This window comes from Ambystoma mexicanum, chromosome 10 (assembly GCF_040938575.1).
Source record: "Ambystoma mexicanum isolate Mex_15411 chromosome 10, UKY_AmexF1_1, whole genome shotgun sequence".
NCBI lineage: Eukaryota > Metazoa > Chordata > Amphibia > Caudata > Ambystomatidae > Ambystoma > Ambystoma mexicanum.
The window spans coordinates 706,004,771-706,029,922 of NC_090932.1; positions in this window are offsets into that span (position 1 = coordinate 706,004,771).

Below are 25,152 nucleotides of genomic sequence, written 5' to 3' on the forward strand. Positions count from 1 at the left end.
CATGTTCTATGTTGACTAATGGAGTTGGGTTTACCCCCAACCCTTGCTGTTGGAGAGAAGCATTTAGATGTATGTAAGCATCAGGGTTTTTCAACTCTTGTCCCCTTTTAACTTTCACTTCCAGGGAGAATTGTCGGGTCCTTTCTGGGATGGTGACTTCCTCTTTAACCTGAATTTCAACTGCATAAGGTAGCAATTGAGCTAGCAATTGAGCTGACCTAAATGCTTTTTCTGGATCATCAAAGCCCATGGGATTATCCGCTAATCGGGACCAAGCTTTGAAGTTTATTAGGTCCAAACTAATGGCAAAGCGATTGAGAATGTCACTGCCTAAGTAAAAGGCGGCAGGGACGTCTCGCACGACCCAACAATTGTGGACTATGCTCTTGTTGCCAATGGAGATTTTGAGCATACACCTGCTTGGCAGGAGATGTTTGGAATTAGGTGCTTCCAGGTCCATTTCCCATTTGTCTCTTGTCCTACTGCTATTACTGTCACGTCTGGAATTTGGCTATTCTGGAAGTGAAATTCTACTTGGTCAGATTTTTGTTCAACCATGTGGCATGTGCCGTTTAAACTAACATGGTTGACACTCTGTTTTAATTTTATTGGTCGGCTAGTCTGGGTCCAGAGGACCTTGTTTACGCAATCTATTAGGGGTGACAACCTTCTCAGGAGGTCATTCCCTAGTAAACAAGGGGTGCCCTCTGGGGTCACAACTATGACCGGGTGTTTCAGCTTGTGTCGCCCAATTTTAATGTCCAAGTCTGCAGTCCCCTCAACGGGAATTTCCTTCCTGTCAAAGTTCTGCAGTTGTCCAGGAAGAGAGGTGAGAGGAATTTGGTAATCCTCTCCCCTTCCTGCATTCAGTTCATCAAAGGCCCTTCTGGACAGAAGGGTAGCTTGAGATCCAGTGTCCACCAGTGCCGAGATTGTACCCTGCCCCTGTACTTGTACCGGGGCATAATATCTTCCCTCTTTCTCCTCAAGGGGGCACAGATAATGTACATTTTTGGACAACTGGTGGGCTAACTTTCTGGTTTTGGACATCGCGAGAGAAGAGATTTGGGCAGAATTCTGTGGAGAGTCTTGGGAATCTGAAAGAAAAAGTTGGCAACTGGAGATCAGAGCCATTGTGGGTTCCCCTGGTTCCGGTTCTGGGCTGCCCCCCCCTTTTTGGAGGCAGTCCCCAGGATGGGTTTGAACCAGGGGATTTTCTTGCTGTTGGTTCTGGGATGAGATGGTGGGCGGCGGTAGCTCAGTCTCCACATCTCCCCAGTCTGGATTTGCATCCCTAGGGACCCATTTTTCTTTGGGAGGAGTTCCCCCCTCTCTGAAGGAGAAGATCCTTTTCCCAGGATCCTCTGAGGATCCCTCTCCCTCAAATTGGAAGATCTGTACCTCCTCCTCAAACTGAGTCTGTTTGGGTCTTTTGTTTCTCCTACCCCCCCTCTGCTCCTTAGGAGGCAGACTTTCAGGGGCAAGAGATTTCGTTTCCGGTTCCTGGGTTTCCAGGGGCTGTTTACAAGTGAGGAAGGAAGCTTCCTCCAAGGCTTTACACCCCCCTTCCCTTTGTGCCTCCTCCCTGGGAACCGGTGAGTTATCGGGGTGCTGCCCCCGTCATTGTTCTGGAGCACCAGGTCCAGAGTTGGGTGCGTTCTGCGCCGGCACGCCCATCTGAGGGTTCTGCTGAGCCCTCAGTATGTGACCCAGGTCCCGCGCCATGTTTTGAACCTGGCGCTCTAACTGGGAAACCCGCTCAGGCTGATACGGGGCCCTGTTTTCTCCCCTGGGCTGATCCCGGGAAGGGTAGCTGTCCCTCCTCTGGTAATACCCCGGGTTGGGAAGATTTGGGTACCCCTCCACCCTTGGCCTCCCCTCTCCCGGATTCAGTGGTCTGGGCTCAGGGAATTGGGGAAAGAAGGATGGATGGTTTTGGGGCTGAAAGTCGGGTGGATATCTGGGGAAAAAGTTCTGCCCAGGGTTTGGTAAATTTCTGCCCTCCTGTGGGAAGTTTGGAGGGAAGTTCCCTGGGTTAGGTGCTTGGCTGGATCCCCCCCCTTGGGCTGGAGGAGTCCACACATAACCCAGGATGGGTCGATTTCCCTTGTAACGTGGACTTACATAATCAGGAGAGCGAGGGACCCCATTTGTGGGGCTGCCTCCCTGGCTCCCTGTCTGTGACTGGCCCGAAGACCTTCTGGGCCTAGCATTATTAGGTGCAGGTAGGTTTTTAGGCCCCCCTATCTCCAAATCCAAAACGGGGGTAACCTTTACCTCTGCCACCTTGGCAGCAGCAGGGGTGCTGTTGGCTTTGGGGTTTTTCTGGGCATTGCTTTTATTTTCTATGGGCTTCTGCACCTCATAGATCCGGGTAGCCTGTTCAATGACCCAGTCTAAAGATCTTTTCTCATGAAAATCTCTCACGAGCTGGGTCATTATATATTTGGGCAAGGCATGGAAAAATGTATTGACAAATTCTCTACTATCTGTGCGCACCCTTCTGGTGGTTTGCGCAAAAGCACGCTTTAACTCCTGCACAAATTCTCGTGGGGCCTGATCCTCCCCACATTGCAAATTGTAGGCCGCCTTGCGAGCCTCTTGAGGATTTCTGTGAACAGAAAAATGTTTCAGGATGGCCGCCTTATATGTGGACCATCTTAAATGATTTTGGTCCTCCAGCCCCGCAAAGAAACTGGAGTATTCCGGGGAGAATGTCCACTTTACATATTGAATACAGCTTTGGCTGTCCTTCAAATGGAAAGTCTCCATCATTTGTTCAAACAACTCTAAGTGCTCCCAAACAGAATACTTAGCGTTCTTATGGTAAGGCGTGATGACGCTCCTGATCGCCTTAATCTGCCTTAAGGGGTCCTTAAGCAAGGCCCTTTTTGCCTTATTGGCCTTTTTGGTTCGGGTAACCCTTGTCCATTCTTCCTCGGACTCAGAGGCACTGCTCCCAGAGGTTCCCGTCTGTTCTTCCAGGTTTTCCCGGATTCTGCGAGCCTGGGAATGGCTGGCAGAATGTGGGGACCTGGTCTCCTGTGTCCTGCGCAGTTCAGAGGAGTCTTCAGATTCCTCCTTGCTGCCAGGATTTGATGGGTACCCCCTCCACTGACCTAACTGGGCAGAGGTTTTCAGGATGCCCTTAATGGGCCTACTCTCCTGGGGTTCCCCATTGAACTGTACTGTACTTGGGTGCCCATACCCGGATGCCCACCCCTCCATTCCTGAGTGGTACTGGCCTATGAGCCCCATACTCTTAGCTGGATAGTGATCTGCCATCCCTGCGGCCCTGTGCTCATGTGCGCCAGGGGACATGGGGGTGGTAGAGTCCAGGGACTGGGGGAGATGAAGGCCCCTGGTGTTAGGGCTCCTGCGGTTATGGTCAGGAATCTCTCTTTCCCAGCGGACCTCATCTCTATCCGCCCCTGCTCCCTGTTGCAATGCAAGAGCCTGCATTTGTGCTTTCAGTTCCCCTGTTAAGGCCTTACTCGACTCTATCAGTTTCTCCTGCATCGCTACCTGTTGCTGGAGCCTATCATTGTGTTGACAGAGGGCCTCATTCTCCCTCTGTGCTTCCTGGTTGGTCCTGGAGAACTGGGCCAGTCTTTGCTGCAGGAGGTTTACCTCCTGGGCAATGTCCCTATTGGCCTGCTCCTTTCTTGCTAGAGCATCTTCCACCCTTCTGGTGTGCTCTACCAAGTTCTGGTTTTCTTTTTGGAGATCACCCAGCCCCTGGTGGGCCAGGTGATTTTCTTCCATTTTTCTTTTTAAATGGCAGACTTCCTGGCCTAAGGCGTCTCTTTCCTGACTAAGAGCCTGCATTTGTGCCGCCAGGTCGTCCCTTTGCCTTTGGAAGGCACCAGCTTTCTGGCGCTCCTGATCAAACTCTGCCTGGGTATCCAGGTCTTTCAAAATCAGCTTGTTGCTCTCTACCTTCACTCTATCTAGATGACTTTGCAGGGTGGCTACCTGCTCCGTGCATGCCCTGTTAAAGTCTAATTGTTGCTCCAGCTTTTTCTGGCTCTGCAGTAAGGAGTCCAAACTGTCTTGGTGCTCCTTCTGCAGGGCCAGAAATCTGGTATCCTGGTCAGCCTTTTCCTGTTGCATTATATCCATATCCTCCTTCATTTTAGTGATGTACAGTCTGCTGTCATTTTCTGACTCCTGGCTCCTCTGCAGCCTCTGCTCAGAAGAGACCAGGTCAGATTGGACCTTCTGTAATGCCAGCAGTTGCCTACTCGCCAGATCTTGGCCTTCAGCACATTTGTCCTGCACGGCTCCCATATGTAAATATAAATACGCCGCTACCCTGGCAATCTTATTGTGTTCATCTTTGGCTTTAGGAGCCATATATAGTTCACTCAGGGCCACATGTAAGGGACCCTGATCTCTATATATATCTGACCCTGTTTCAGTGACCTGTTGTGTGATGGCCTGCAACCACGCATCCTGGCCCTGTTCGGTCCATTCACCTCTCACAAATAGCTTATGCAAGAGGTGCTCTCTGGCCATTTTCATGTCTACTAAGGTCGTCATTCTAGAGATTGGTCTCTGTCCTGACTTACAGAAGTTTGTATTTTATTTTTGCAGAACAGAACTTTTCTTGGAGTGTCCCTTTTGAGGAATGCTTCACAGCGTAATGCAGCGTGGTGATCCGACCGGATGTATGTATCCCGTCAGTTAGCACACTGTATTAAGCTGCACAAGTGGTAAATCTAACCCAACGTCTCGGCTCGAGCCCCCAATTTGTAAGAGGATTCAATTCAACACTACAGCTAAGTCAACGCCTAGTCTATAATACTGAATGAAAACCCTTATTGATATATCTTTAGGTCCAGTTCATGCGTTCTGGATGACTACCCCTATATAACACCCCTCTCTTGGAATCCCCCTGACCCCACTGAGCCAAGAAGTAGTTCTGTTTTGCAAGTTAAAAGGGTTTATTTGATAACTTAAACAATAGATATATATATGACACTTTATAATAAATTAATAATTGAATAGCTCACTTAATCTGATATGATAAAGATCAACAACGGAGAATCTGGCACTAGCACACTTCTTATAATCACTAATGAGTTGACATGAAATGGATAAGGTATCACACTGGTAAATAGGAACAAAAGTATAATGTGGTAGAGGATGCTTTATGTAAGCTCAGGTGGATGCAATATTCAATGAATGCAGTACAGAAAATACTCAATATGATTTCAACCAAACAATGTAATCACTTTTCTCTGGCAATCCCCTCCCCCCCTTGATGCAAGGTAAGGAAATGGAAGGAAAACACACAGTTCTCAGAAATGCAATCAAATGTGATTCCGTTCACCCCAGCAAGCTTAGACTACAGAAGTTTGAAAACACAGATAGGAGTTTTGAAAACACAGGCCCAAATGCTTTGATATGGGCTAGCAATGGATGAGAAATATGCTGGAAATGCTTTTTAATTCCCTTTCAGAGGTTCAGGGTGAGTGGTATCTAGTTAATATTAGTCCAGGCTCACACTAGCAATGATGCAGGGATAGTTAGCAGGTTAAACGAATTTCTGGCAAATGGAAAGCAAACAGCAGCAGTTTTTACATGTGAAGAAATTGCAAATCGCGGTAAAATTCGCGGATGCGTGTTCCGCGATTGCGGTAAAACTATAAGGGATAGGAATGCGGTTCTAGGTTCATAGGAAAGCCACGATTCTAAGCTTTCAGATAAAAGTTATTGCAAGTCTCTAGCACAAACGGTTGCAGAGATATGAGCTATTTTGTGAAGGTCGTTTTTCAGATTTGAAATTTTAAAGTTCAAAAAGACAAGTGCAGCTTGCGACTAGAAAATGACAAGTGACAGTTAGGAGGCAGTTCTACTTAGGTTAAATAGATTGAATTATATTATTTTAACTAAGAGATTGGTTCTGCACAGTTTTCTAGGTACTCACACTATATTCTTGAGTGAAATGGGCCTCGCCATGGATCTGGTCAGGGTTTTAAACTGGGCTCGGGTCTCTCTCTGGGCACAGCACTGCTTTCTCTCTGGGTACAGCACTGCTTTCTCCCTCTGGTCTGGTCTCTAGTTCTGGATAGATTGAAGTCTTTGAAGTCTGGATCTCTGGATGTTGTATGGAGGTAAGTATGGATTTCTGGATGTTGTATGGTCCGGCAGAGTGCGTTGCAGCAAATGGAGTTGAAGGTCTCTATCTGTCCTGTCTGTCTGCTTTTATGTGTTTAGAATGTGGGTGTGTTCTAGCATCACTGACCCTACCTCTCTCTCAGCTTCTAATTGGTCAAACTTCCATTTATCATTTGATTGGGGGAGCTAGGTTGGGTCAGAGTGATGTCATTTTACAGCCTGCAGAAAGTCCACTCCTCCTGTCAACTTACACACAAATCTAGATTTGAAACAAATACATATTTGCAGAGGTACATATTGTTTTAAAATCATATGCACCCATCATGCGTTACAGGAGGTATCCCCTGTTCAAACTCTGCTCTTCCTGGGAGCTTGCATTCAGAACTGGCACATATTTCACTTTTTAACTGATTTTGCAATTTCTGACATGGACCCAACTTTACATACATGTGTGCAGGGAGTAGGGACATTAACTGATGAAGTTTCAGATTTTTAACATGCATACATTTAGAGTTATATCCACTTTTCCGCTGACACCCCCCTGAACATGCCACCGGGTCGAAAAACCTCTTAAAATGTGGGCAGAAAAATCACAAGAATTATGGTATCATTTATAAAATTTTCACATGTCTGCTCTATGAGTTATTCATCTTTTTAAAGTTATGTTCTGGCTCCAAAGGGGTGTGGTTTCCCAGGTCACATGGTATAGAAACCAGTCTTTCCAGTTTCTGCCAAGCCAGCTTGCTCTCACAGGCAGTGCTCCTCCCAGCTCCTGCCAAGAGGAAGCTACAATTTACGACTGCGGTAATAAAAACCTTTGCCTGAGTGAAGAGGGCTTTGTTCACTCTCTTGCAGAGCACAGATAATTCAATTATCAGATAGATGGCATATCCTTAGTGTGGGCAGCAAAAGGAAGGTTGGCCTGGGAACACAGTTGTGACTCAAATTTCACTCCTGATGGGGGTAGTGGCCAGGCAGAATTAAGTTCCTTAAGCCAGACTTTCAGCTACTGTCATGTTATTTGTTGCTTTTTAAATTAACTTGCAATTTTACACATGCAGCTAGAATGCTGATTCTAAGTGCAAAACTATGACATTTAAACAATTGCAACCTATGTGACACTCAAAAGTAGGTCACTCAGTCAATTTAAACATTTAGATTTTTTTTTTTTTAGTGTCTTTCAATCCAGTGCAACTTAAACTGCTGAAATCCACAGCGCAGCCAGTCTTGTTATAAACCTTGTCTTATGATCTTCATTTCCCAGATTTTGTAGGCACACAAAACTCCATTCTGCCAAATGTCTGCTGGTGTTCAGTGAATATTTTGCACATATTGCAATGTTTGAAATAGGCACTTTGGCTTGCCTTCAGAGAAACACAGGGTGGTTTTAAACTGCCGGCTTTTGGATAGTGGTGAGTACTGGTACTGCACCCATTTTTGGGATTTAAGAAAATGAATTCCCAACAATTCTAGGTTGCATTTGGCAATCAGCATTGCCATTCCCAATGGTTTCAGACTACTGTGCGGGTAGTCCAATGGTGGTTTTAGGCAGTGTCCTTCTGTGCCCATAACATCGGCAAAAATGAGTGGCAGCCTATTCTTCATGCATTTCCCTGTGCATTTTCTGGGAAGCTCTGGCCATCATGAGTTTTCCATGTCAGTACTGCACAGTTTTGAGGTATGGCTCGGGTGCATGGGTAAATACATCCCACAAGCCCCCCTCTTGCGATGGCCATTCGGTTTCACTGATGGGACTCGCAAGATCTGGGATGTTTCCTCATCTTCTTCCAATAGATGGCACAGTTCAGCATCTTTTTCTCCATCCGGTACTGATCGATCAGTTCTCCTCGCCGGTCCTGATGGGAATATTGGGCGGTCCACTGGGCCCATTGGATCTTCGTTCCCGGTCTCCGTATCATCCTCCTTGGCCCGTCTCCCGGTTTTCTTTCTCCTAGGACGACAAAGGAAGAGCGGCAATACCTACTCATAGACGTCTTTCCACCACTGTTGAGATAGTGGGGCGGCATATGCATTTCATCATAACGAAACATTACATTCTTATTTTGAAAAAAAAACAGTATAACTCAGAGACAATTTCATGCAAATCACAATATTTTAGAGACTAGATGTGGTATGTTTTATGATTGGAACAGAATTAGTCTGAGACAGTACCCGCTAGGATTCCAGAGGATTCCTCCAGTTGTTGCAGAGTGTGCCTGGGATGGCAACATTTCAACTGGTTTATGTGGACCCACTTGTCTTCCCCCTCTGCCGAACCGCCTTTGGGGATGCGGATCTTGTAGGCCACAGGGGAGATCTTATCGACGATCTCAAAGGGTCCTTTCCATGTAGGCAAAAATTTGCGCTGCTTGGCCTGGTTCCTTTGGAAGTTGTATAGATAGACCCGGTCCCCCACCTGATATTCCTTCCTGGAAGTTTTCAGGTCATAGTGGGTCTTCATGCTATCAGCTGATCTTTCTAGATTCCGCTGAGCATAAGCAAAAGCATGTTGGAGGTGTTTCCTTAAATTCTCTACATACTCATGAGTAGTGGAGGCATTTATCAGTGTCTGCTCTTGGGTCCTGTAGAGCAAATGCTGAGGAAGCACCATCTTGCGCCCAGTCATCAACTCAAATGGTGACATTTTGGTTGCAGATGAAGGGGTAGATCTGATAGCCATTAGGACCAGAGGTAATCGGATATCCCAACTTGGCCCAGAATCTGCCACAAACTTCTTTAATATGCTCACAATTGTCCGGTTATATCTCTCTACTGCCCCAGAAGAAGCTGGTCTATAAGCAATATGCAGCTTTCTCTTGACCCCCAGTATCTCCCACATCTTTGTCATTACTTCACTGGTGAAGTGGCTACCTCTGTCTGACTCAATCCTTTGAGGTAGACCAAAACGGGAAAAGATGTGGTTAATCATCAAGGCAGCTGCAGTTTCTGCCTTGCAATTTGGGGCTGGGAGAAATTCCACCCACTTGGTAAACAAGCATGTGACGGTCAACATGTACGTATTCCCCCTAGCCGAGCGAATCACAGGGCCTACAAAGTCGATTTGTAAATCTGACCATGGCAGTGTCATTCCCCTCTTTTGTAAAGGCGCCCGGTGTGTGAGGGATGTCGGCTGAAATTGTGCACACACAAGACAACCCTTCAAATATTGGTTGAGGTCCTGGCCCATGTGTGGCCAGTATGCAACCTCTCTTAAGATTTCCAATGTTGTGTGAAACCCCCTATGACCGGCGGTGGCCGCATCATGGGCGTGACTTAACATCAGGCTTCGGAATGAGGTAGGAACCACCCACTGATCGTGGCCAGCTTTGGATTTCCTTACCAGCAAACCGTCTTGGATTCGGAACATTTTTGGACATTTCATCAACACTCTTAGGTCCTCTTTCCCAATGTAATCGGTATCCGTCAGGGGAAAGTTCTCAGGGTCCTCAAGGTGCTGGTAAAATTTACCAATAATTGGATCCCCCTTCTGAGCGGTAATCAAATCAGCATCAGGGGTCTCCTTACTCCATTGTGCAATTGAAAGGTCATTGTGAGCATTTGTCTGGGACCTAGTGATAGCAGTGACCTGGATTTCCCCCAACAGGGACTCAATCTCTATTAGATCCCCTTGGATGGCCCCGGTTTTGGCCAGCTGATCAGCTAAGTCATTTCCAGTTTTGTCTGGTCCCTCTACTTTGGAATGACCCTTGATCTTTTTCCAATAGATGGTCATCCCATTCGATGTGACCAGATCATCAATGTTTTGGATCAACTTCCCATGTTTCAAGGGTTTGTTGTTAGCACATAACATGCCTCTGGTTTTCCAATTAACCAGGTGCTCCACGAACCCGTTCCGTACATAATCCGAATCTGTGATTATGACCAGTTCGTGGAGTTGATGTTGGACAGCAGTGAGGATGGCCTGATGCACAGCCATCAATTCTGCCACCTGACTACTTCGGGGACCAATTTTGTATCCAGCGGAGGGTTCTGGGGACTCATTCACCCATGCATTCCCTACGCCAGCCACCAGTTCTTTCTCCCCGTTGTTGTCAACATGGTAAGAGCATCCATCCACGTACACAGTGGGCATTCCCTCACACTTGTCTTCTTCAAAGACTTTGTGGGGGGAATTAAGGTATGCCTCCATGTTGTCCTTTATTTTTAGACTTTCGTCCTCGAGACAGTTTTCTCTGGCACAATCATGCAAGTCAGCCAGACCTTGCGCGAGGGGACTCTTCTTGTTTTGGCCATATCTGACCTCCACAGGAAAGCCTTGCATTGACAGAATCCAGGAAGTAATTCGGGAATTACTCACATTTCCGGCCCGGATTCTATCACTTTGGAGATATTGCAGAGGCTGGTGTGGAGTCTCCACTATGATGTGTTCCCCCTGGATAAACGGGCGGTAATTCTTCAATGCCCACACCGTTGCCAGGAGTGCCTTCTCACAATCGTTGAATTTCTCCTCCACAGAGGATAAAGTTTTGCTCGCATATGAGATTACTTTATTGACCTTGTCATGCTTTTGGTATAATACTGCCGTCAAGCACGTATTAGAGAACCCCGTCTCCAGGAAGAACTCCTTGTTTCTGACAGGGTAAGCTAGGCAGGGCGCTTGTGAGAGGCTTCTTTTGAGTTGTTTTACTGCTTCGGCTTGTTCTGGACCCCATTCCCACTTGACCCCCCCCTTCAGGAGATGAATCAGGGGTCTGGTGATCTCTGCGTAGCCCTCAATGAACTTTCTGCTGTAATTAGTCAGTCCAAGGAGGCTCCTTAGTTCCCGCAGAGTTGTGGGGTCTTTCAGTTTCTGAAGTGCTTCCACTTTCTTTTCCTGGGGACAGAGGCCCTGAGGAGTAATCTCATGCCCCAAGAAATTAACACGGGTTCTACACCACTGTGCTTTCTGAAAGGAAAGTTTTGCTCCGGCGGCCCTCAACTGCGTCAGAACATAACGGATCTCCGCTATGTGTTCCTCCACAGATGAACTTTTGATGAGGACATCATCTACATAAGCCAGGTTACCCCTTGCACCCAAGTCGGGCATGGCCTTGTGTAGAAAAATGTTGAATTCATTGCCGGAGTTGAGGTATCCGAAGGGAGTCCGGGTCCATGTATACTGCTGGCCCCCAAAGGTAAAAGCCAGTTTGTATTGGTCCTCCCTGCTGACAGGCACGGTCCAGTATCCATTGGTCAGGTCGATTGCGGTGAATACCTGTGACCCCTGGATCTGGGCCAGCCCTTGGTCAATGTAGGGCAGTGGCCATCGGGAAGTATGGACCCGTTTGTTGAGCTCCCTGAGGTCGGCGCAGAGTCTCCACTGGCCGTTTGGCTTCAATATTCCCAGCACCGGATTATTGAAGGTGCTGTGGACGGGACGGATTATTCCCCGGGACTCAAGGTTCTTAATTATTTCGGTAAGGGACTCCATTGATGCGAGAGGCAAGCGATATTGCTTCACAAACACAGGAGTCATGCCAGGGTCCGTGGGGATTGTTGTTGTGTGGATGTCAGTGCGACCACAGTCATATGAGTCTACCGCAAAGAGATCTTGGAAATCCAAGAAAACTTGTTTCAACTTTTGCTTTTGTTCCAGAGTCACACAGGCATCAGCTAGATTGACTCTCTCTTCCACCATCTGCCTGAAGCCTGGAAAGACTTCTGGTTTGGCTATCTCCGCGGCCTCCTCCAGCTGGGTGGAGAAGTCCCTGGTCAGAGTGCTGATTTGGACCGGAGGCCTCAGGTGGGAAAGGCAGCCCTCATGGACCTGGAAAATCACCTCATCCCTCCTGAAATCACAAGTCACATCTTCCTTACCATAGGGGCAGGAAGTGTACACCAGGAAGTTCCCCCCATGCCGGGTAAAAATCCTGTCTGGTGTTGTATTGTCATCACTGTCACTGTCAAAACAGTCCTTGGGGATTGGTCCTAACAGTTCATTTACTAAGTCGATGGAAAAATGTCGGTCATCAACCGCCATTCCAATAATGGTGCCTGCGGCTAGAGTAATACTCTTTAAGTCGCTGTTATCCACCTCTATTGGAATGGTGTCATGTTCTATGTTGACTAATGGAGTTGGGTTTACCCCCAACCCTTGCTGTTGGAGAGAAGCATTTAGATGTATGTAAGCATCAGGGTTTTTCAACTCTTGTCCCCTTTTAACTTTCACTTCCAGGGAGAATTGTCGGGTCCTTTCTGGGATGGTGACTTCCTCTTTAACCTGAATTTCAACTGCATAAGGTAGCAATTGAGCTGACCTAAATGCTTTTTCTGGATCATCAAAGCCCATGGGATTATCCGCTAATCGGGACCAAGCTTTGAAGTTTATTAGGTCCAAACTAATGGCAAAGCGATTGAGAATGTCACTGCCTAAGTAAAAGGCGGCAGGGACGTCTCGCACGACCCAACAATTGTGGACTATGCTCTTGTTGCCAATGGAGATTTTGAGCATACACCTGCTTGGCAGGAGATGTTTGGAATTAGGTGCTTCCAGGTCCATTTCCCATTTGTCTATCAGTTTGAAGGTGGGAATGGCTGGATCTTTTGGGAGTTGGCGAAACATGGCTTCGCTGATGAAGCTCTTACCGTTGTTCACACATACTCGAGCGAGAACAGAGTCCTTCCCATCATTTAACTGAACAGGGATGAACAACTGCTCTCCAATTTGCTGAATCTCAGCCAGGCTCTGAGCTGATTTCACCTCTTTCTGGACTATAGGAGTGGGAGTTTCTGATTGTGGATTAGTATAGAATTTCAGAGTGTTTCCTTCCAGCGTGGAATACCACTTTAGACTGGAAGGAAGGTTGATTTTCAGAAATAGAGAGGACCCCCCATCACCAGTCTCTTGTCCTACTGTTATTACAGTCACGTCTGGAATTTGGCTATTCTGGAAGTGAAATTCTACTTGGTCAGATTTTTGTTCAACCATGTGGCATGTGCCGTTTAAACTAACATGGTTGACACTCTGTTTTAATTTTATTGGTCGGCTAGTCTGGGTCCAGAGGACCTTGTTTACGCAATCTATTAGGGGTGACAACCTTCTCAGGAGGTCATTCCCTAGTAAACAAGGGGTGCCCTCTGGGGTCACAACTATGACCGGGTGTTTCAGCTTGTGTCGCCCAATTTTAATGTCCAAGTCTGCAGTCCCCTCAACGGGAATTTCCTTCCCGTCAAAGTTCTGCAGTTGTCCAGGAAGAGAGGTGAGAGGAATTTGGTAATCCTCTCCCCTTCCTGCATTCAGTTCATCAAAGGCCCTTCTGGACAGAAGGGTAGCTTGAGATCCAGTGTCCACCAGTGCCGAGATTGTACCCTGCCCCTGTACTTGTACCGGGGCATAATATCTTCCCTCTTTCTCCTCAAGGGGGCACAGATAATGTACATTTTTGGACAACTGGTGGGCTAACTTTCTGGTTTTGGACATCGCGAGAGAAGAGATTTGGGCAGAATTCTGTGGAGAGTCTTGGGAATCTGAAAGAAAAAGTTGGCAACTGGAGATCAGAGCCATTGTGGGTTCCCCTGGTTCCGGTTCTGGGCTGCCCCCCCCCTTTTTGGAGGCAGTCCCCAGGATGGGTTTGAACCAGGGGATTTTCTTGCTGTTGGTTCTGGGATGAGATGGTGGGCGGCGGTAGCTCAGTCTCCACATCTCCCCAGTCTGGATTTGCACCCTAGGGACCCATTTTTCTTTGGGAGGAGTTCCCCCCTCTCTGAAGGAGAAGATCCTTTTCCCAGGATCCTCTGAGGATCCCTCTCCCTCAAATTGGAAGATCTGTACCTCCTCCTCAAACTGAGTCTGTTTGGGTCTTTTGTTTCTCCTACCCCCCCTCTGCTCCTTAGGAGGCAGACTTTCAGGGGCAAGAGATTTCGTTTCCGGTTCCTGGGTTTCCAGGGGCTGTTTACAAGTGAGGAAGGAAGCTTCCTCCAAGGCTTTACACCCCCCTTCCCTTTGTGCCTCCTCCCTGGGAACCGGTGAGTTATCGGGGTGCTGCCCCCGTCATTGTTCTGGAGCACCAGGTCCAGAGTTGGGTGCGTTCTGCGCCGGCACGCCCATCTGAGGGTTCTGCTGAGCCCTCAGTATGTGACCCAGGTCCCGCGCCATGTTTTGAACCTGGCGCTCTAACTGGGAAACCCGCTCAGGCTGATACGGGGCCCTGTTTTCTCCCCTGGGCTGATCCCGGGAAGGGTAGCTGTCCCTCCTCTGGTAATACCCCGGGTTGGGAAGATTTGGGTACCCCTCCACCCTTGGCCTCCCCTCTCCCGGATTCAGTGGTCTGGGCTCAGGGAATTGGGGAAAGAAGGATGGATGGTTTTGGGGCTGAAAGTCGGGTGGATATCTGGGGAAAAAGTTCTGCCCAGGGTTTGGTAAATTTCTGCCCTCCTGTGGGAAGTTTGGAGGGAAGTTCCCTGGGTTAGGTGCTTGGCTGGATCCCCCCCCTTGGGCTGGAGGAGTCCACACATAACCCAGGATGGGTCGATTTCCCTTGTAACGTGGACTTACATAATCAGGAGAGCGAGGGACCCCATTTGTGGGGCTGCCTCCCTGGCTCCCTGTCTGTGACTGGCCCGAAGACCTTCTGGGCCTAGCATTATTAGGTGCAGGTAGGTTTTTAGGCCCCCCTATCTCCAAATCCAAAACGGGGGTAACCTTTACCTCTGCCACCTTGGCAGCAGCAGGGGTGCTGTTGGCTTTGGGGTTTTTCTGGGCATTGCTTTTATTTTCTATGGGCTTCTGCACCTCATAGATCCGGGTAGCCTGTTCAATGACCCAGTCTAAAGATCTTTTCTCATGAAAATCTCTCACGAGCTGGGTCATTATATATTTGGGCAAGGCATGGAAAAATGTATTGACAAACTCTCTACTATCTGTGCGCACCCTTCTGGTGGTTTGCGCAAAAGCACGCTTTAACTCCTGCACAAATTCTCGTGGGGCCTGATCCTCCCCACATTGCAAATTGTAGGCCGCCTTGCGAGCCTCTTGAGGATTTCTGTGAACAGAAAAATGTTTCAGGATGGCCGCCTTATATGTGGACCATCTTAAATGATTTTGGTCCTCCAGCCCCGCAAAGAAACTGGAGTATTCCGGGGAGAATGTCCACTTTACATATTGAATACAGCTTTGGCTGTCCTTCAAATGGAAAGTCTCCATCATTTGTTCAAACAACTCTAAGTGCTCCCAAACAGAATACTTAGCGTTCTTATGGTAAGGCGTGATGACGCTCCTGATCGCCTTAATCTGCCTTAAGGGGTCCTTAAGCAAGGCCCTTTTTGCCTTATTGGCCTTTTTGGTTCGGGTAACCCTTGTCCATTCTTCCTCGGACTCAGAGGCACTGCTCCCAGAGGTTCCCGTCTGTTCTTCCAGGTTTTCCCGGATTCTGCGAGCCTGGGAATGGCTGGCAGAATGTGGGGACCTGGTCTCCTGTGTCCTGCGCAGTTCAGAGGAGTCTTCAGATTCCTCCTTGCTGCCAGGATTTGATGGGTACCCCCTCCACTGACCTAACTGGGCAGAGGTTTTCAGGATGCCCTTAATGGGCCTACTCTCCTGGGGTTCCCCATTGAACTGTACTGTACTTGGGTGCCCATACCCGGATGCCCACCCCTCCATTCCTGAGTGGTACTGGCCTATGAGCCCCATACTCTTAGCTGGATAGTGATCTGCCATCCCTGCGGCCCTGTGCTCATGTGCGCCAGGGGACATGGGGGTGGTAGAGTCCAGGGACTGGGGGAGATGAAGGCCCCTGGTGTTAGGGCTCCTGCGGTTATGGTCAGGAATCTCTCTTTCCCAGCGGACCTCATCTCTATCCGCCCCTGCTCCCTGTTGCAATGCAAGAGCCTGCATTTGTGCTTTCAGTTCCCCTGTTAAGGCCTTACTCGACTCTATCAGTTTCTCCTGCATCGCTACCTGTTGCTGGAGCCTATCATTGTGTTGACAGAGGGCCTCATTCTCCCTCTGTGCTTCCTGGTTGGTCCTGGAGAACTGGGCCAGTCTTTGCTGCAGGAGGTTTACCTCCTGGGCAATGTCCCTATTGGCCTGCTCCTTTCTTGCTAGAGCATCTTCCACCCTTCTGGTGTGCTCTACCAAGTTCTGGTTTTCTTTTTGGAGATCACCCAGCCCCTGGTGGGCCAGGTGATTTTCTTCCATTTTTCTTTTTAAATGGCAGACTTCCTGGCCTAAGGCGTCTCTTTCCTGACTAAGAGCCTGCATTTGTGCCGCCAGGTCGTCCCTTTGCCTTTGGAAGGCACCAGCTTTCTGGCGCTCCTGATCAAACTCTGCCTGGGTATCCAGGTCTTTCAAAATCAGCTTGTTGCTCTCTACCTTCACTCTATCTAGATGACTTTGCAGGGTGGCTACCTGCTCCGTGCATGCCCTGTTAAAGTCTAATTGTTGCTCCAGCTTTTTCTGGCTCTGCAGTAAGGAGTCCAAACTGTCTTGGTGCTCCTTCTGCAGGGCCAGAAATCTGGTATCCTGGTCAGCCTTTTCCTGTTGCATTATATCCATATCCTCCTTCATTTTAGTGATGTACAGTCTGCTGTCATTTTCTGACTCCTGGCTCCTCTGCAGCCTCTGCTCAGAAGAGACCAGGTCAGATTGGACCTTCTGTAATGCCAGCAGTTGCCTACTCGCCAGATCTTGGCCTTCAGCACATTTGTCCTGCACGGCTCCCATATGTAAATATAAATACGCCGCTACCCTGGCAATCTTATTGTGTTCATCTTTGGCTTTAGGAGCCATATATAGTTCACTCAGGGCCACATGTAAGGGACCCTGATCTCTATATATATCTGACCCTGTTTCAGTGACCTGTTGTGTGATGGCCTGCAACCACGCATCCTGGCCCTGTTCGGTCCATTCACCTCTCACAAATAGCTTATGCAAGAGGTGCTCTCTGGCCATTTTCATGTCTACTAAGGTCGTCATTCTAGAGATTGGTCTCTGTCCTGACTTACAGAAGTTTGTATTTTATTTTTGCAGAACAGAACTTTTCTTGGAGTGTCCCTTTTGAGGAATGCTTCACAGCGTAATGCAGCGTGGTGATCCGACCGGATGTATGTATCCCGTCAGTTAGCACACTGTATTAAGCTGCACAAGTGGTAAATCTAACCCAACGTCTCGGCTCGAGCCCCCAATTTGTAAGAGGATTCAATTCAACACTACAGCTAAGTCAACGCCTAGTCTATAATACTGAATGAAAACCCTTATTGATATATCTTTAGGTCCAGTTCATGCGTTCTGGATGACTACCCCTATATAACACCCCTCTCTTGGAATCCCCCTGACCCCACTGAGCCAAGAAGTAGTTCTGTTTTGCAAGTTAAAAGGGTTTATTTGATAACTTAAACAATAGATATATATATGACACTTTATAATAAATTAATAATTGAATAGCTCACTTAATCTGATATGATAAAGATCAACAACGGAGAATCTGGCACTAGCACACTTCTTATAATCACTAATGAGTTGACATGAAATGGATAAGGTATCACACTGGTAAATAGGAACAAAAGTATAATGTGGTAGAGGATGCTTTATGTAAGCTCAGGTGGATGCAATATTCAATGAATGCAGTACAGAAAATACTCAATATGATTTCAACCAAACAATGTAATCACTTTTCTCTGGCAATCCCCTCCCCCCCTTGATGCAAGGTAAGGAAATGGAAGGAAAACACACAGTTCTCAGAAATGCAATCAAATGTGATTCCGTTCACCCCAGCAAGCTTAGACTACAGAAGTTTGAAAACACAGATAGGAGTTTTGAAAACACAGGCCCAAATGCTTTGATATGGGCTAGCAATGGATGAGAAATATGCTGGAAATGCTTTTTAATTCCCTTTCAGAGGTTCAGGGTGAGTGGTATCTAGTTAATATTAGTCCAGGCTCACACTAGCAATGATGCAGGGATAGTTAGCAGGTTAAACGAATTTCTGGCAAATGGAAAGCAAACAGCAGCAGTTTTTACATGTGAAGAAATTGCAAATCGCGGTAAAATTCGTGGATGCGTGTTCCGCGATTGCGGTAAAACTATAAGGGATAGGAATGCTGTTCTAGGTTCATAGGAAAGCCACGATTCTAAGCTTTCAGATAAAAGTTATTGCAAGTCTCTAGCACAAACGGTTGCAGAGATATGAGCTATTTTGTGAAGGTCGTTTTTCAGATTTGAAATTTTAAAGTTCAAAAAGACAAGTGCAGCTTGCGACTAGAAAATGACAAGTGACAGTTAGGAGGCAGTTCTACTTAGGTTAAATAGATTGAATTATATTATTTTAACTAAGAGATTGGTTCTGCACAGTTTTCTAGGTACTCACACTATATTCTTGAGTGAAATGGGCCTCGCCATGGATCTGGTCAGGGTTTTAAACTGGGCTCGGGTCTCTCTCTGGGCACAGCACTGCTTTCTCTCTGGGTACAGCACTGCTTTCTCCCTCTGGTCTGGTCTCTAGTTCTGGATAGATTGAAGTCTTTGAAGTCTGGATCTCTGGATGTTGTATGGAGGTAAGTATGGATTTCTGGATGTTGTATGGTCCGGCAGAGTGCGTTGCAGCAAATGGAGTTGAAGGTCTCTATCTGTCCTGTCTGTCTGCTTTTATGTGTTTAGAATGTGGGTGTGTTCTAGCATCACTGACCCTACCTCTCTCTCAGCTTCTAATTGGTCAAACTTCCATTTATCATTTGATTGGGGGAGCTAGGTTGGGTCAGAGTGATGTCATTTTACAGCCTGCAGAAAGTCCACTCCTCCTGTCAACTTACACACAAATCTAGATTTGAAACAAATACATATTTGCAGAGGTACATATTGTTTTAAAATCATATGCACCCATCATGCGTTACAGGAGGTATCCCCTGTTCAAACTCTGCTCTTCCTGGGAGCTTGCATTCAGAACTGGCACATATTTCACTTTTTAACTGATTTTGCAATTTCTGACATGGACCCAACTTTACATACATGTGTGCAGGGAGTAGGGACATTAACTGATGAAGTTTCAGATTTTTAACATGCATACATTTAGAGTTATATCCACTTTTCCGCTGACACCCCCCTGAACATGCCACCGGGTCGAAAAACCTCTTAAAATGTGGGCAGAAAAATCACAAGAATTATGGTATCATTTATAAAATTTTCACATGTCCGCTCTATGAGTTATTCATCTTTTTAAAGTTATGTTCTGGCTCCAAAGGGGTGTGGTTTCCCAGGTCACATGGTATAGAAACCAGTCTTTCCAGTTTCTGCCAAGCCAGCTTGCTCTCACAGGCAGTGCTCCTCCCAGCTCCTGCCAAGAGGAAGCTACAATTTACGACTGCGGTAATAAAAACCTTTGCCTGAGTGAAGAGGGCTTTGTTCACTCTCTTGCAGAGCACAGATAATTCAATTATCAGATAGATGGCATATCCTTAGTGTGGGCAGCAAAAGGAAGGTTGGCCTGGGAACACAGTTGTGACTCAAATTTCACTCCTGATGGGGGTAGTGGCCAGGCAGAATTAAGTTCCTTAAGCCAGACTTTCAGCTACTGTCATGTTATTTGTTGCTTTTTAAATTAACTTGCAATTTTACACATGCAGCTAGAATGCTGATTCTAAGTGCAAAACTATGACATTTAAACAATTGCAACCTATGTGACACTCAAAAGTAGGTCACTCAGTCAATTTAAACATTTAGATTTTTTTTTTTTTAGTGTCTTTCAATCCAGTGCAACTTAAACTGCTGAAATCCACAGCGCAGCCAGTCTTGTTATAAACCTTGTCTTATGATCTTCATTTCCCAGATTTTGTAGGCACACAAAACTCCATTCTGCCAAATGTCTGCTGGTGTTCAGTGAATATTTTGCACATATTGCAATGTTTGAAATAGGCACTTTGGCTTGCCTTCAGAGAAACACAGGGTGGTTTTAAACTGCCGGCTTTTGGATAGTGGTGAGTACTGGTACTGCACCCATTTTTGGGATTTAAGAAAATGAATTCCCAACAATTCTAGGTTGCATTTGGCAATCAGCATTGCCATTCCCAATGGTTTCAGACTACTGTGCGGGTAGTCCAATGGTGGTTTTAGGCAGTGTCCTTCTGTGCCCATAACATCGGCAAAAATGAGTGGCAGCCTATTCTTCATGCATTTCCCTGTGCATTTTCTGGGAAGCTCTGGCCATCATGAGTTTTCCATGTCAGTACTGCACAGTTTTGAGGTATGGCTCGGGTGCATGGGTAAATACATCCCACAAAGTCCGGCAGCCCAGGAAGTCAGGTGCCGGTAAAATATAACTCCCATTACCATAGTTTCCTTTAGGACTCTCTGGGAGTGGGAAATCAAAAGCACCGGCACCGTTCCTAACGGTGCCGGTGCTTCTGTGAACAGTCTGCCTACCATGCCCTCTACGCCCGGCAGGGTCAGACCTGTCAGGCGCAGCGGCCACGACAGGCAAACACGTAGTTTGCTGTTCAGGGAACAAGGGTGCCAGTGAGCTTACCGGCTCCATTGTTTCCAGACCGTCAAACATGTAATGTTGCCCATATCTTTATCTGGCTAACAAGAAATCAGATAGATAGTTGATCATTAGAGCTCGTTTCAATCTTCTTTGGCTGAAAGCAAATACTGCCAAATAGCAAGGTTTAGCAGATAACACTTTCTGCCCTGTTTGTAATTAAGCTGAAGAAGATCTATTATATTTCATTGGGCCTCATTCCGAGTATGGCGGTAAGGGATAGCGGCCACCTGTAACGAGACCGGTGGCGGTAATCCCTTACCGCCATACTCCGAGTTCCCTTTGCGCCCACGCCCTTAACGCCTGCTTTGAGCAGGTGTTAAAGTCGAGGGCGCAAAGGGGCCTCCAAGCCAATAACGGTGACCGTAATGAACGGTCACCGTTATTTGCATCTTCCCCATTCCCATTGAGCCCTATGGGGGCTCATTTGGGAATGGGAAGAGCCTTGGTGAATGGGGAATTACCGCCCCGCCAACCTTGGAATGGGGCGGTAATTCCGCCATCCACCAAGGCGCTGCCGGTCCGGGTACGGCGTCAACCAAGGCGTTAATAGCGCCATTGGTTAGCGCCGTACTCGGAATGAGGCCCATTATGTTTTGTCCTGCTTATTTGCACACTAGTAAATGCTTAATACTTCCTGTTTTAAGATCATTGCAATTTGCACTATGCCTCCCTGCATTATATTATCTTCTTTCGGCTAACTCACCCGGTGTTGCTTGGGCACCTCATATATTCATTGTGCAACGAACGTGAGAATACAAACTAATGGATAACTTTCCCTTTGCCCATTACAGTTATTCCACGCTTCAATACATGAACAGGCTGTAAACTCTGCTACTAGGATATTTTATGACAGTGTGCTACTCTCTGGTTTTAAATGTTATCTAACATTTCTTTCTTGTTTTTTTGTTTAGTGTGCTTGCATTATGTTCGATTGATTGATTGATGGTTTATTTGTATAGCGAATATACAAAATGTGTTTCAAAGCGCTTCAAGGAGGGAGGGGACATGGCAGAATACAGTTACATTCTTACAGGTCCTTGAAACAAATCAGAATGTGAAAAATAACTATCATATCATATCAGATAGTACAAGTGCATGGAACAATAAAGGAGAGGAGAGGAAGGAAAAAACAGGAGACAAGACTAGCAGTAACATTACTATGCCTGATGACAATTGTTGCATTTCATGAATGACAAGAGGAGGGGAGGTGAGGGGAGTGGAGAGAGAGGGTAAGGAGAGGAAGATAACAAGCGACTATCTGGTAAGGTCAACAACTATTGAAGGTAGTGCTGGGAAGGGAGTGGGAGGAGAAGACAAGGAGGGAAGGGGGAGCCAGACAAGCTGTTATCAGAGGTCGAGGGACACATGATAAGAGTAAGTGCTAAGTTAAAAGAAAGGGTGGGGGAGGGGCTGGGGAGGACAAGAAGGCTGCAAGAAGGCGGGCAGCTACTAATTACTGTGCCGAATGGCAATTGAGGTAGTGCCGGACTTTCACAGGACAAGGGGAGGGAGGGGAGGAGGAGAGGGCAGGCGGCTAGACAGGTGGCTACGATTTGTATGCATGACGGCAATTGGGGTAGTGATGATTGTTTATAGGACAAGGGAAGGGACACGAATTAGGGGAGGGCAGGCAGCTGCAAAGACAGGCGCCTATGATTACTATGCCTGACGGTAATTGAGGTAGTGCCAGAATTCGAAACAGAAGGGGGGGAGGTGGGAAGAGGGAGGGGGAGGTGATGGGGAGGGGCGCACACTGAGAAAAGGGAGAAAAGTATCATCTGGAAGTCTCTTCAAATGATTTAACAAAGGCTTGCTACTTCTTAACCACTCGTGAGTCAATTTCATAACATTCAAGTGTTCAAACATTTCTTCATTTGTAACTGTTGCAACGCGCGTTTGTATTCGTGAGCAGAACGGTTCAGTGTCTTTCCTTCACTTGATACTCACTGTGGTGCTCCTGATTCTGCGAACCGCGTTTGGCTCTCCAGAGTGTTCCTGCCACAACCTCCTCTTCTTGCAGGGACTTCCACTGTGCCCCTTCCACACTCGAGGGCAAGCCTACACCAGGAGCTACTGAGTTACTTCTGTCTGGGATCGGTGAGAGGTACGGCATGGCAACACTTTCATTTTTACGACCTCTGCAGGATGGGATTTCAGCCCCCTTGCCATTCACGAGATAAGACCCCAGCCTCTCTGTTTCAGTCTCGGTGCCACCTGCAATCACTAATGGTCTGCTACTGCTCAGCTCTCGCTGCGCTCCTCCTGTTCACACAAGCTTCTGCGGCCGTCACTGCTCCGCCTCCATTGGCATCTCTCAGCTGATTCCTGAAAGGGCTTTTTACAGCTCTTAGTTCCTCTTAGGTGTCACTCATTAGGATCAGTTGCTTGACCTTTGCTGTGGCACGATTTCTCAACCCTCCTCCTCGTTACAGCACTAAGGGGTTTCTAGGACTTGTCGTGACAAGGAGCAAAGTAAGTTTGTTTTGAATTTTGAGCTTGACAATCTCTTATGGCGAATATAGGACCTTTAGGGGGGTTGTTTTCCCTTTCTCCCTGTTCAGATTCTCCTGTCGTGTGATTTACGTGCACAACTCCATCCCCGGGTTTCTAGACGAACAGAGTCTAATTCATCACAGTCTTAACCGGTAAGTATGCAGCATATGGTGCAGATTGGTGAAACAGTGTGGAATTGTATAAGGAGGAATGCTTCACCAAGCCACAAACCCACCATCACATTTTGACATGTGCAGAAATCTGGGTTACAGGGTGGGATGTCCAAATGTCATGTAAACAGAATTGTCCTGAGGGTCCTCACGCTATACACAATTTAGTGCATATTGATGAAATGCTGTGAATTATGTAAGAAACAACACTTTGCCAAGCTACAAACCCACAAATCCTGCCACAAACCCACAGACAAATGTTGACTTTTATAAAAATAGATGGCACAAACCTAGCTCAACAGCAGTGGGGCACTTGACAACAGGATTGCTCCAGAATTTGCCTTGCCATTTTATACAATAATGCACTACTGAGGGAGTGAGGGATCTTTATTTGTTTGGCAGGTATTGTTGAAAGAGCCATATTTTTAGTGTTTTCCAGATCTGTAAGATGATAAGGGTATTTCGACCCTCTAATGGGATTGAGGTTCAAGTGGTCGGGGTGTGGCAGGAGAAGGAATGCATGTGAATCTTCTCTTTATGGGCGAGCTTTGACTCCAGTCTTTTGATAGTTTTGCTGCATGAGGTGCGAGAGCCTCCAGAGCTGTGGAGTTTAGCCACCAGGAATGTCAGTGTTCCGTTTGAGACTGCTTTGTGAGTGATACATGTAGTTTTGAATGTGATCATGGTGGGGAGCCAGTTAAGAGTGCACGTGGTTGAAGAGATATGGTCGAATTTGTGGTCACCTGTAATGAAGCAGGCTGCAGGGTGGTGTGCTGATTTGAAGGGGGAGGTAAGGGGCTGGAAACCCAGTATGTAGGGCGTTTCCCACATCAATGTGTGAGGTAACTGGGGCTTGGACCACTATACAGACCCCATTCTCTCTTTTCTTACAGAGCCACATGTGGTGAGTTATGGTAGAAGGTGCTATAAAGGACCACTTTGAATTACAATAACATTATATGTATCTTTCTAATCTTCACTTGTGACTCTTATTCTTGGTCCTGAGACTGACCATTTGGCTGTTTTTCGTAGACTTTGTCAGATCTTGCTGCACCCCATTATTTCAGCAAATCCTCACTGAGAATGTTATCGTTGTCTAGAGTTATGGGTAGCTTTTAGTGGGGGTTTACGGAATGGTAGAGCGAGAGCTTCAGATTCAGTTAGCAATTCTGCTGGCAGCTTGCCATACCCTCTCTTCTTATTGGCATTTGACATTAGCAGTCACTAATGGACCCTTGTGGGGTGGCAGAAAATCCCTCTGCTCTGTGATTTTTCAATACAGTTGTTCTAAAATCAATGTCTGCTAATATGCTGCAAAGCCCGGGGGTGTACTTTCAGGGTCGTTTTAGAACAACTCGGTTATTGCAGCATGCCTCTTATGGCATTGACACTTCATTTACAAGCACTTGCAGAGTTGACAAAGAAGTAGTATCACATTGCAAAAGGTGTAAAAACGAGAGTTTCCCATCTCGCTTTTATGCCATGTAAAGATGCAGCAACTGGTCACAACCGTTTCTTGGCCAACAGACAGCAGAAAGCAGAGAGTGAATTGAGGATGGGCACCCTGAAGGAAAAGGGACCAGTGGCACTCCAAACAACTCCAACAGGTTCCAAAAGTCACCCGACACAACACCAGGGTGGCCATACAAGTAGAAATGCCCCCACCAATAAAAACCTAATGACATGGCTGCTGCCACTGCTACCCTCTGTGACTCACCTTGAGTGCACTGATGCACTTAGGATCTGTGACCTTCTCTTGCCTGCATTTGCTCCCCTCTTTGGTCCCTGTGACACTACCCCAGTCTGTACAGCCCTTGACCCCTGTTATCTCTTTTGCCTGCTTCTGCCCCTCCTCAACCTCCTTAACACTCTGTAGCATGTATCTACCCTCCGTC